General features: G+C 50.7%; 1 long non-coding RNA gene across 1 annotated transcript in view; it reads right to left on the bottom strand.

Annotated features, from left to right (window-relative positions):
- Positions 1 to 417: 417 nt before the first annotated feature.
- Positions 418 to 10,227, bottom strand: part of LOC142571099 (uncharacterized) — a 119,760-nt gene continuing 109,950 nt past the window's right edge. The window contains exon 4 of the long non-coding RNA XR_012825752.1: positions 418 to 474. This is a non-coding gene — a long non-coding RNA (uncharacterized LOC142571099). The remainder of the gene's footprint in view (positions 475 to 10,227) is intronic.

Raw genomic sequence — 10,227 nt, 5'->3', positions numbered from 1 at the left:
ATGCTTTGCCAGGACCTTCGGATGCTTCCAGTTGTGCCCCAGGCCACCAGGCCAACGCTACCCTTGGGGCTTGCGACCCAGATGCAACAATGGGCGCTTCAAGCTTTTAGCGTTCGAAACAATGAAGCATAACGTTAATCATATGGGCGCCCAATCGCACCCATGCACAAAACCTCGCTTCTTCGCAGGCCGAAGAAAGCGTTGAATGTTGAGTGCTGGTCACATTGTCCCACGCCAATCCCGTCGGCCAGCGTAGCCTAACTATTACAAGTAAGTAAACATTTATCTGGCAATCGTAGCTCACTACTTTTGACTGAACACATAGAACAAAGCTGACAGCTCGAAAACACCGGGCCACCAGGATTCAAACAAATGTTTTATTTATTTATTTATTTATTTATTTATTTCCTTAGTGTCCAAGAACAGCTTTACGCCTCAGTATTGGTGCCCTTGTGTTACATAAAGAACATAAAACTGAAAAACAAAATAGAATATCTTAAACAGCAGTGAAAAGTGCAACAAAAATTGAATTATTCAGAGACAGAAGTCAGATAATAGCCAAATAGTAGAACTGAATATATGGAGATCATCACGCAAGTTATTTTGTTGTGTTACAAGACGTGTTATAGCGTTAGAGGTGCAAGCGGAATTCACGTGGAAAATGCTAGGATTGCGCGGGTTAGGGCGAGGCACGCAGAACGTTACAGCTGACAGTAAATGCGGACAGGAGAAGGAGTTGTGGATTAGCTTATACAAAAATAAGTAATCATGGTATTTCCGCCGTATTTCTAGGGGTCTAATATTAAACATGCGCAGTACTCGCTCATAGGCATAAAATACACGGCATCTGAGAAATAGATCGTACAGGATACGAATGAAACGTCACTGAACACGTTCAATTTTTGCAACATTGGTCAAATTAATACAGTTCCGTACAACAGAACTGAACTCTCACTTCGAGCGGACAAAAGAAGAATACAAGAGAAAAACGCAGTTCACACTCGTAAACATTTAGTCATTCTTGATATGAGGCCTAACTTCCTGTAGGGTACATTAACGATGCTTGAACCATTTTCAAAGGTTAGCCGGGAGTCAACCAATATTCCGAAGTCGCGCGTACAACTCGCTCTTTTCAAAGAAATGTTGTATAATATTTCGCCATGTATATCGGCCTGCGTGCCGGACTGTAACAGGAGCGGAGGGCTATTTGTCAGGCTACGTAGCATCTAGCCTTTGCTCCCGTTGCTGTAAGCAGGAAGGACAAATAAACTTCACACTCCGAACTCATGTGTAAAAGCCGACTTGCTTGACCCGCTGATCAGATTTCGGCGATTGCCGACCGTGTTCGCCGCCATCGCTCTGCTTTCAGTATGACTTGCTTTTGTGGGCACAAGTTCGCCCAATAAAAAATTAGTGTCGTCATTCACAGATCTGCGGCTGTATTATTCACCGTCGGTACTACGCGATATGCGTTAATGCACCGAACGCTACCCAAAAGATGTGATCCAAGCCCCAGCCACGAGGACAGCACAAACGTCGCCAAGGGCCATCGAGCTAGCCGAAGGCCGTAAGGACTGACCCCGGACCACCGACATTTGTCTGAGAAGATCAGCCAGTGCACGGCCACAACAGCTACAATGACAGCCCAAATGTCTCCAACACCGATCATGCTGCAGCAGCCCAGGGGGCCCCCGAAGATATACGGTTCAACATTTGAGGACCCGAAAAGCTGGCTGGAGACGTATAAAAGGGTTGGTTCATTTAACAGCCCGAACAGCGACAAGAAACTGCGCCATGTGTTTTTCACATTGAAAGCCGCCGCCAGTTCGAAAATTGCGAAGCCGCCTTCAGGACTGGAGACCTGTTCCGAAGCGGCTTCCTGCAGACATTCACAAGCGTCGTGCGAAAAGAGCGAGCCCAAGCTCTGCTAGAAACCCGAGTGCAGCTGTCCATTGAGACCATCGCGACCTTCACGCAGGAGATGGCCTGTCGTTTCCGGAACGCCAACCCGCAAGAACGCACCAAGCAAGAAATTTTCTCCGGACTAATCCGCAACCCACCGAAGACGGTAGCGGAGTTTTCGACAGAGGCATCGACGATTGACAAAATTCTGGAAATACGGACCAGGCAACATAACCGCCAATTACTCCCGCCATCCAAGCACTGGTCTCCGTCGACGTACAAGACACCATCAGGGCCTTTGTGCGCCAACTGAGCAAGATCCTGCCTTCGTAACAACCTCAGGTGACCTTTGGGGCTGACATGACCACCGAGGTTCCACAGCGATCATTTGTACTACGATCCTTTGTAGGCGAGGGTACAATAGCCGCAACCACAGCCCGAAGCGATGACATACGCCGCCGTCGCCCGCCGCCATGGTCCCCCGCGCGCCCGCGCCAGGGCAGCGCAGCGCCGCAATTCTGTCGTCCACCGCTGACGCTGCCAGCACGCCCGACCTTCGCTAAGTGCAGCATTCCAAGGAAGGATGGATGGATGGATATTATGAACGTCCCCTTTGCAACGGGGCGGTGGGTTGTGCCACCAAGCTCTTGCTATTGTATTGCCTAATGTCCTACCTAGGTTAAAAAAGAAAAACAGAAAAAGAGAAACCACGATGAATTCCCATAACCAAATTTTCTTACCCCGTATTGTGAACCTTATTTTTGCATGCTCTCGGGTTTTTGGTCGTTTCCCTACTTTTCTTCCACCAATCTTCCAATCGCCTCTTACTAATCTCAACTGCGGACATGCTTGCTTTCTCCCTGCTCTTGCTGAACAAAGGGCTTCAAGGAGGCCAGTGGTACCTAAATCGCCAGCTGGGCAGATATCTTCACATTATAATAAAACATGCTCCATCGTTTCCCTACTTTACCACCGCAAGCACATGCTTCTTCTTCCTTCTTATATCTCGCTTTCTAGGTGCGTGTTCTTATGAGTTTCCTTGGAGTTATCATAAATTGTTTCTTTCCTGATTTCGTTTTTGCTCTTAAATAGTTACTCCTGGCAGGTTTCTTTTCCATTACCGCCACACATGATATTATGTCAACCTCTCTGGCCTCTCTGGAAGAATAAGCCGACTAGTGCGGACGCATTGACATTGGTTATGGCTTTCATCAAAGTTCTCGAGTGGTTCTCCCTGCGGAACCGGGTGATTTATGCCTTAATCGACGTGGCAAGTCAAGAGCGCTCTGCCGATACCGGATTTTCATCGGTTGAAGAAGTTTTCATCGTTCTGTGAGTGTTCGAAACACGGAAACGGTAGGCTTAGGCATATTCCCGCACATGTGGGACTTGGAACCCAGGATGGGCGTAGTGGAAGGAGAAGCGATTACTCAAGAAGAAGCATGCGACCCGGGATGGAAGGTTTAACTCCCTGTGGCAGCTGTGCGTGAATATCCACCGTCTTGAGCTGAAGAATATCCTTCCCTGCGCCTGCCGGGCCGGCGGCGCAGGGAAGGATATTCTTCAGCTCAAGACGGTGGAAAACAGGTGGCAGATGGAGGGATGGCGGCCGCACCGCCGCACCACGTGACGCGATACGATCCGTCACCACTACTTCGAGGCTTCCTCGACTACCGAGGGACAATTTTCACATCATTGTCAGACCGCAGGACGGCCTGAATGTAAAGAAGGTCAGCACAATTCGCTTTCAGCAAGCCTTGGTCATTGCGGAATCCTTGGCTCCGGCCGCAATCGAAGAGGACACGATGTGTCCCAATAGAGTTCAGAACATTTTTGTGGTGTGCACTCCGCACGAGAAAAACGCGGACTCGTACGCCCGCGTGCAGCAAATCAGGCTCAACGAAAGCCCGTTTGGGGTGGCGGCATACCTGGCCCTAGCTGAGAATACGTGTAAGGGAAACATAAGAGTAGTCGACGTGGAAGTCAGCGAGGCTCAACTCGAAGCGAGAAGTGTAAATCATCGGAATCCGGGCACGTTGGAGGCCAGGTGGATCAAGAACACCACGCCGGAGATGGTGCTTTTCGAGGCCATGAGGGTGCCCAACTTCGTGGCATGCGGCGCCAGCATTTTTCGCTACACGCTATACCGACGCCACACTGAAGTCTGCTACTGGTGTGGAGGACCGGGACACCGGGCTGACTTGTGTCGCAACCCAGGAAGCAAGTGGTGTCGCACCTGTGGCAAACGATCGCCGGCGGAAAATCTCCAGTGCGATCCGAAATGCACGTTTTGCGGTGACCGGCACCCCACAGCGATCAAGCAGTGCAGGTACAAATGTCAAGTTCCCTATATCGTTAAAAGAAGACGACAGCAGCGGTGCCGACGCTCCGAGCAGCTGCAGCTGGGGACGGACGTCAACAACGCGGGCGGCATGAGCCGCTCGCTTACGCCAGATGTGCGGGAGCGCAGCCCCGAGATAAACCACTCTCGCACGCCAGCTGCACGGAAACGTGGCGCAATCAGACACCGCTCTCGAACCAGAGGGCCTGGCTGGGCGGATCGTGTCAAGGGGAAGACGAAGGAGCCACAGAGACCCAGGGAGGTAACGCGGTGGGCTTCGCCAGAGCATGTTAGTAGGTCGTACGTGGACGCATTACTTAAGGAAGTTAAGGAGCTCAGAGAGGAGGTACGCCGACGCAAAGCCGCCAAGGGAAAACTCAAGCCCAGTAAAATAGAAGCAAATGACCACGTGTAGGACTCACTAAAGCAAAGCGTAAGGACCCCCTTGCTGCCGACGAGAGCGACTCGGCAACGTCTGAGGGAAAGGCTCAGCAAAGAAAGTTGTTGGAGGAACTACTCCGGATAAGTAGAGAAAAACAGGAAAGTTTGATGCTTTTGGTCCAAAAAGTAACAGTACGAGAAGAAAAGGCGGCGATTAGGGCGAAAGCCAAGGTCCGAGCGCAAAGCAAGGCAGTGAATAACTGCGAGGTTGCTCCAGGCGTGAAGCAAGGAATGGTAATCTACAATCATCGCGGGCGATGAGAAAGAGCTGGTAATCTGGCAGTGGAACTGCGCTATTTTTCAAAGTGCGAGGTTCCGCCACGGCAATTTTTGGCGAAAGAGGTGGAAAACCCGCAGGTTTGTCATTACAGGAGACACTATGTGACGTCCCTACCATCTCTTGCTTCAACACTGTGTCGGTCAGTAATGAGGGAGGCAGAGAACTAGCCACGGTGGTCAGAAAAAAATTAGCCTATATTGAGCATCCAATCCAATCTGGACGGGACAAGATGGAGGCCATTTCCTTGGAGGTTATACATCACGTATGGCGTAAGCTGAGCCTCTTTGCGCTCAATGTCTGTAGCTCGCCATCGGACCAGAGGCAGACGTTTAACTCCCTGCTTAGGAAGGCGACGTCGATAGTCAATCACTCTCCCCTGATAGTTTCCGGGGACTTTAACGCCCCTCATAGTGCATGGGGCTAGGTCAGACAGACTGTAAAAGGAGAGAACCTGGCGAGGATCCTGGATAATCTCGCGTCTACGGTAATCACGGACTCAGGGTTCCCCATTAGGCTGGGCACGTCAGTTCCGCGAGACACAACACCTGATTTGGCATGTGTAAGGAACGTAGGTAACGTCACGTGGGCAGATAAGCAGGAGAACCTGCACACTGACCACTTTACAGCGGGGATAACGTTAAGGGCGAACGCCCGACCGGCCAGGGTATTTCGAGTCATACAGAGTCACAGTTCAGGTTATTTAGGAAGGGGCGAACGAGCACATTTTCCATGTTTGTGGAGGCTATCGACTCGCTCACGGAGGAGAGATATTCGAGAGATATTGAGCGGACCTCAATAGGCTACAATGGGCCGAGGTACGCGCGACCGAAGATGGGTCCATGTGCTCAGGAAGGAAGTGGAACCTCCTCATGCACCTCCTGGGTGACACGTAGACCACGCGGAATCAAAGGCAAACACTTGTAATGTCTTACACAGGCACAAACAGGAGGGAGCTATTGAACAGTTGCTTTTGAATGCGGTCGCGAATACATACCTTCGCATGGGGCCGACGCAGGAAGAGGATTATCCGCAGATCGAGTGCGCGACGGTGAAGGACATGTTCCTATGGCTGGGCAGCGCAACCCGGACGAAGGACGAGAAGTACACGAATCATCAACTCGCCCAGCTGGCTGTCTTAACACGGTGAAAGAGCTGGACGCGCTTTTCACAGAATCGGAGATCAAGGGGTGCTCTACAATTTAAACAACAGATCGGCTTCGGGTGCGGATACGGTTTCAAACAGGCTATTACGAAACCTGGACTATAAGGCAGTGGAACTATTTACCAAGGAAATCAACAGGGTATGGGAGACAGGATAGGCGCCCGACAGATAGAGGGTGGCTACGGTGACACTCATCCCTAAACCTGGAAAACCCCTTATTTGGAGAACGTGAGAACAACATAACTAATCTCGTGTATAGGCAAGGTAGCGTAGCACGTGATTTGGAACTGGGTTTCCGGGTACACAGAGCGCAGGGATCTCTTCTGACATAATATGGCTGGTATTCGGCCCGGCCTATCGACGCAGGAGGTTATGCTAATGCTGAAGAAGCAAATATTTGATAGCGGGACCCTGGACCTGAGAGGGATTCTCGCCCTTGATCTCACTAAGGCGTTAGACACAGTGTTCAAGCTATACGAACCGCAGGCCACGCTCGGGATAGACCTCGGAGTCAAATACCAGGCCTTTGTCACTCATTTCTCATGAATAGGACATCTACTCTTCATGTGGGGCAGATTCGGTAGAGCGTGTACGGATTGGGGGCTCGGCCTACCCCCCAGGGATCAGTCATCTCACCACAGGCTGGGCGGCCTCCGGGGCATAGTTCACACGCTCCACGCAGATAACATCACGATCTGGTGCCGAGGGGGCTCCCTAGGCGAAGTGGAGTGAGCAATGCAAGCGGCCTTGAACGAGACTGAGGCTTACCTCGCGGACACGGGTCTCAAGCTGCCTACGAGAAAGCCGGAGCTGTTCTTTTACAGATCCGCAAGGCAGGGTTTTAGGGGTCTGACACCGTCAACTAGTTACCCGTTGTATTGTAAGCGAATAGTGGGTAGAAAATTCCTAGAGTCGACACAGTTAAGATCTGTAATGCTGTATTGTCAGAACAATTACCCACGTTAAAGCCAAGGCGGAGAATATGTTGCGGTTAGTCGCTAGGGTGCCCAACTCAAAGAAGTGGTTAGGTAAATACAACCAGCTTCGGATGTACCACGCGTTTCTCATGAGCCATATTAACTATGTATCTTCAGCTCCAGTATGGACCAAAACGAAAAACACTAAGTTTAATTCCGTCATGCACAAGAGCATCAAGAGAGTGCTAGGCTTGTTCATCGCCACGACATCCTACAGGCTAGATAAACTCGGGATGCACGATAACATAGACGAGATCATAGCTGGCTATGTTATCATAGCTGGCTGACCAAGGCTGGCAAGCGAATTCTTGTCGAGGTTCGCATGGCTCGTAGGATAATGGAGGGCCGGCGCATAACACAGAAGCGGGAAACGAAGGCGACCTACCTCGTGAGGTCCTTTCCGCGAAACGTACATCCACAGCATGACGAGGGTAGACGTAAAGTCCGTGCACGAGCCATCTTGAAGAAAGTTGGCGGTGACAGTGACTCCGCAGTCTAGTCAATGCGGCGCAGTACGGAAACAGGACAATGTTCGCGTTGTAGGTTGTAGACTGGCGGGGGGTGTTTCGCTCCTCTGCGTGGGTAAGAGAGGCCACCCCGAGTATAGCAAAGTAAATTGAGATTGCGCTGGCCTTGTGTGACCCACAGCGTTCCTACATTTACACCGACTCGAGAGATGCAATGAGAGCTTTGGAATCGGGTAGCCTCGCTCGAGAAGCGACCTCTATTCTAAGAAAAAGGGCTTGCCACGGTTCCCGTTGTACCACGTGGTTACCCGCACACATGGGGACGAACGTTCTAGAGGGCTTCCCAAATCTCAACGAGCTGGCCCACAGCCATGCGCGAGAACTCACGCGCCGCGACGGTGTGGAGGCTCCAGAGGCGCAGGAAGGAACTCAGCGGAAGGATTCATTTCTCACATTTAATGAAATGACTAAACATTACAAACATTGTAGCAGAGTTTATCCTCATCCTCACCCGAAGATCTGTATAGGTGAGTCAGCTACTCTCAGAATGTTGCAGACAGGATCTTTTCTGTCGCGGGGTTCCTCAGTAGGATACAGTCGGATGTGGACCCTAGTTGTCGCGACTGCAGTCAAACCGTTTGCTCTATGGCTCACATGCTCTGACGATGTAACGCGTTGCCCAACGACCTGCTCTCCAGCGAAGCCGAACGGAAGGAGACCATCAGAAGCACGGTCCTCCGAAAGCAAGCCCAGGCTATCCAGAGCGCCCAGGAAAGGGAGGAGCGTCACGGCATTCTGTCCTCTACGTGGACGCAGCCAGCGGCTACAAGGGCCTCCCGTTAGGGGTTCCTTACAGTAATTCCTCAGGATCAAATAAAGTTCGTTGTATGTCTGTCTGGCTTTCCGCTTGACGTTCTTTGTTCCTATGTCGCTCACCTTACAGGCCGCATACTTGCTGGTAAGCTTCCTATTTCTTTTGCTCCACTGCGAATCAATGTTCTTCTTGCAGAAATACCTCACCACTCTCCCGGTCCATTTACTTTCTTCCATATTCCTCAGTCGTTCTTCACAATAAATTTTACTTTGAGCTTCCCTGACTTCAAAACTTGTCCAGCCCATATCAATCCCTGCAGATTCATTTCCAGTCTTCCCGTGAGCGCCAATGCGAGGCATCCCACTGTGCTTTGTTTGCCATCCAGTCCTGATTGTACCCCTGATTTCAAGCAAACAACTGCATTTCCAAAATTAAGTCCTCGAACCATTACACCTTTCCACAAATTCCGGAACACCCTCGTACATGTTGTGTCCCCATAGCACTCTCTTTTTCATTATGGCTGCATTTCTCTGCCCCTTTACTGGTATTGTTTCTTCCTCTGTTTCCATATATCTATTGCCTTCGTTTATCCATATACCAAGGTATTTATAGTCATTTACTCGAGGTATTTCCTGGCCCCTGTAGTGGCACTGTCCGCTCACACTTTTCATTGAATACCATAGCACCTGATTTTCTAACACCAAATTCCAAACCTATATTCTCGCCTTGGGCTGCTGAGCACGAGGTCGCGGGATCGAATCCCGGCCACGGCGGCCGCATTTCGATGGGGGCGAAATGCGAAAACACCCGTGTGCTTAGATTTAGGTGCACGTTAAAGAACCCCAGGTGGTCAAAATTTCCGGAGTCCTCCACTACGGCGTGCCTCATAATCAGAAAGTGGTTTTGGCACGTAAAACCCCAAATATTATTATTATTATATTCTCACCTTCTGTTCCCATACATTAGCCAGACATTGTAAATCACTTTGCTTTTTAGCTAACAACACAATGTCGTCTGGATAAAATAAGCTTATAAGCTGCTGCTCTACTACTGTACCCGGATGTTTGTATGAGGGATTAAACCCGATATTACTTCCTTCTAGCGCCCTCTCCATCCTCAATATGGACATCATAAACAACAGTGGGGACAAAGGGCACCCTTGCCTTAGTCCCTTGTTGATATCAAGGAACACCGACGTTCGACGTGCCCCCCACAATCGTCCGCTGTGCTATCATTGCGGAGAAGCGGGCCACATCTACCGCCGGTGCCCATACCGCGAAATGGGACTACAAGGGTCCGCTGTGACGACTCCGCGTCCACAGCAAGGTGAACGCATTCGCAATAGCGCCGACTACCTCGCCAACACTCAGTGGAGCTCTCGACGAACACCAGGCCGCTACCCCTCGCCACAGCAGCGACTACACCCCGGCCCAGACCGGGGCCAGTCCGTCAGCCCTGATACCAAAAATTAAGGCAGAAACCGATGGAGGAGCGGTTTCTAGACGTCAAAATGTCAAAATGCTGAAGACCCTCCGCCGAGGACACTTCAAGCTCTAGCTCAACAACGTAGCAACTACACGGCGCCATCCCGACGAAGACTGGAAGAACAGCATGCGCCGACAAAAGTAGACCTCACGACGCGACCTACCAGCCACAGGTCAACGCGACCCAGCCGTAATCCGCCACCAAGATCTAAATCTAATTGCAAAGGAAGACAAAGAACCACCGATCTCTAGTTACTTCTCGACGGCCACGAAGTCACCGCACTTGGAGACATTTTAGACGACAACTCCGTCATCAGTGGATTATTCGCCGCCAAGTTCAAGACTGCGAAGACTCCATG

Source organism: Dermacentor variabilis, chromosome 2 (genome assembly GCF_050947875.1).
Source record: "Dermacentor variabilis isolate Ectoservices chromosome 2, ASM5094787v1, whole genome shotgun sequence".
Lineage (NCBI taxonomy): Eukaryota > Metazoa > Arthropoda > Arachnida > Ixodida > Ixodidae > Dermacentor > Dermacentor variabilis.
The sequence above is the reverse complement of the archived record's forward strand: the minus strand, read 5'-3'. Positions and strand labels throughout refer to the sequence as shown.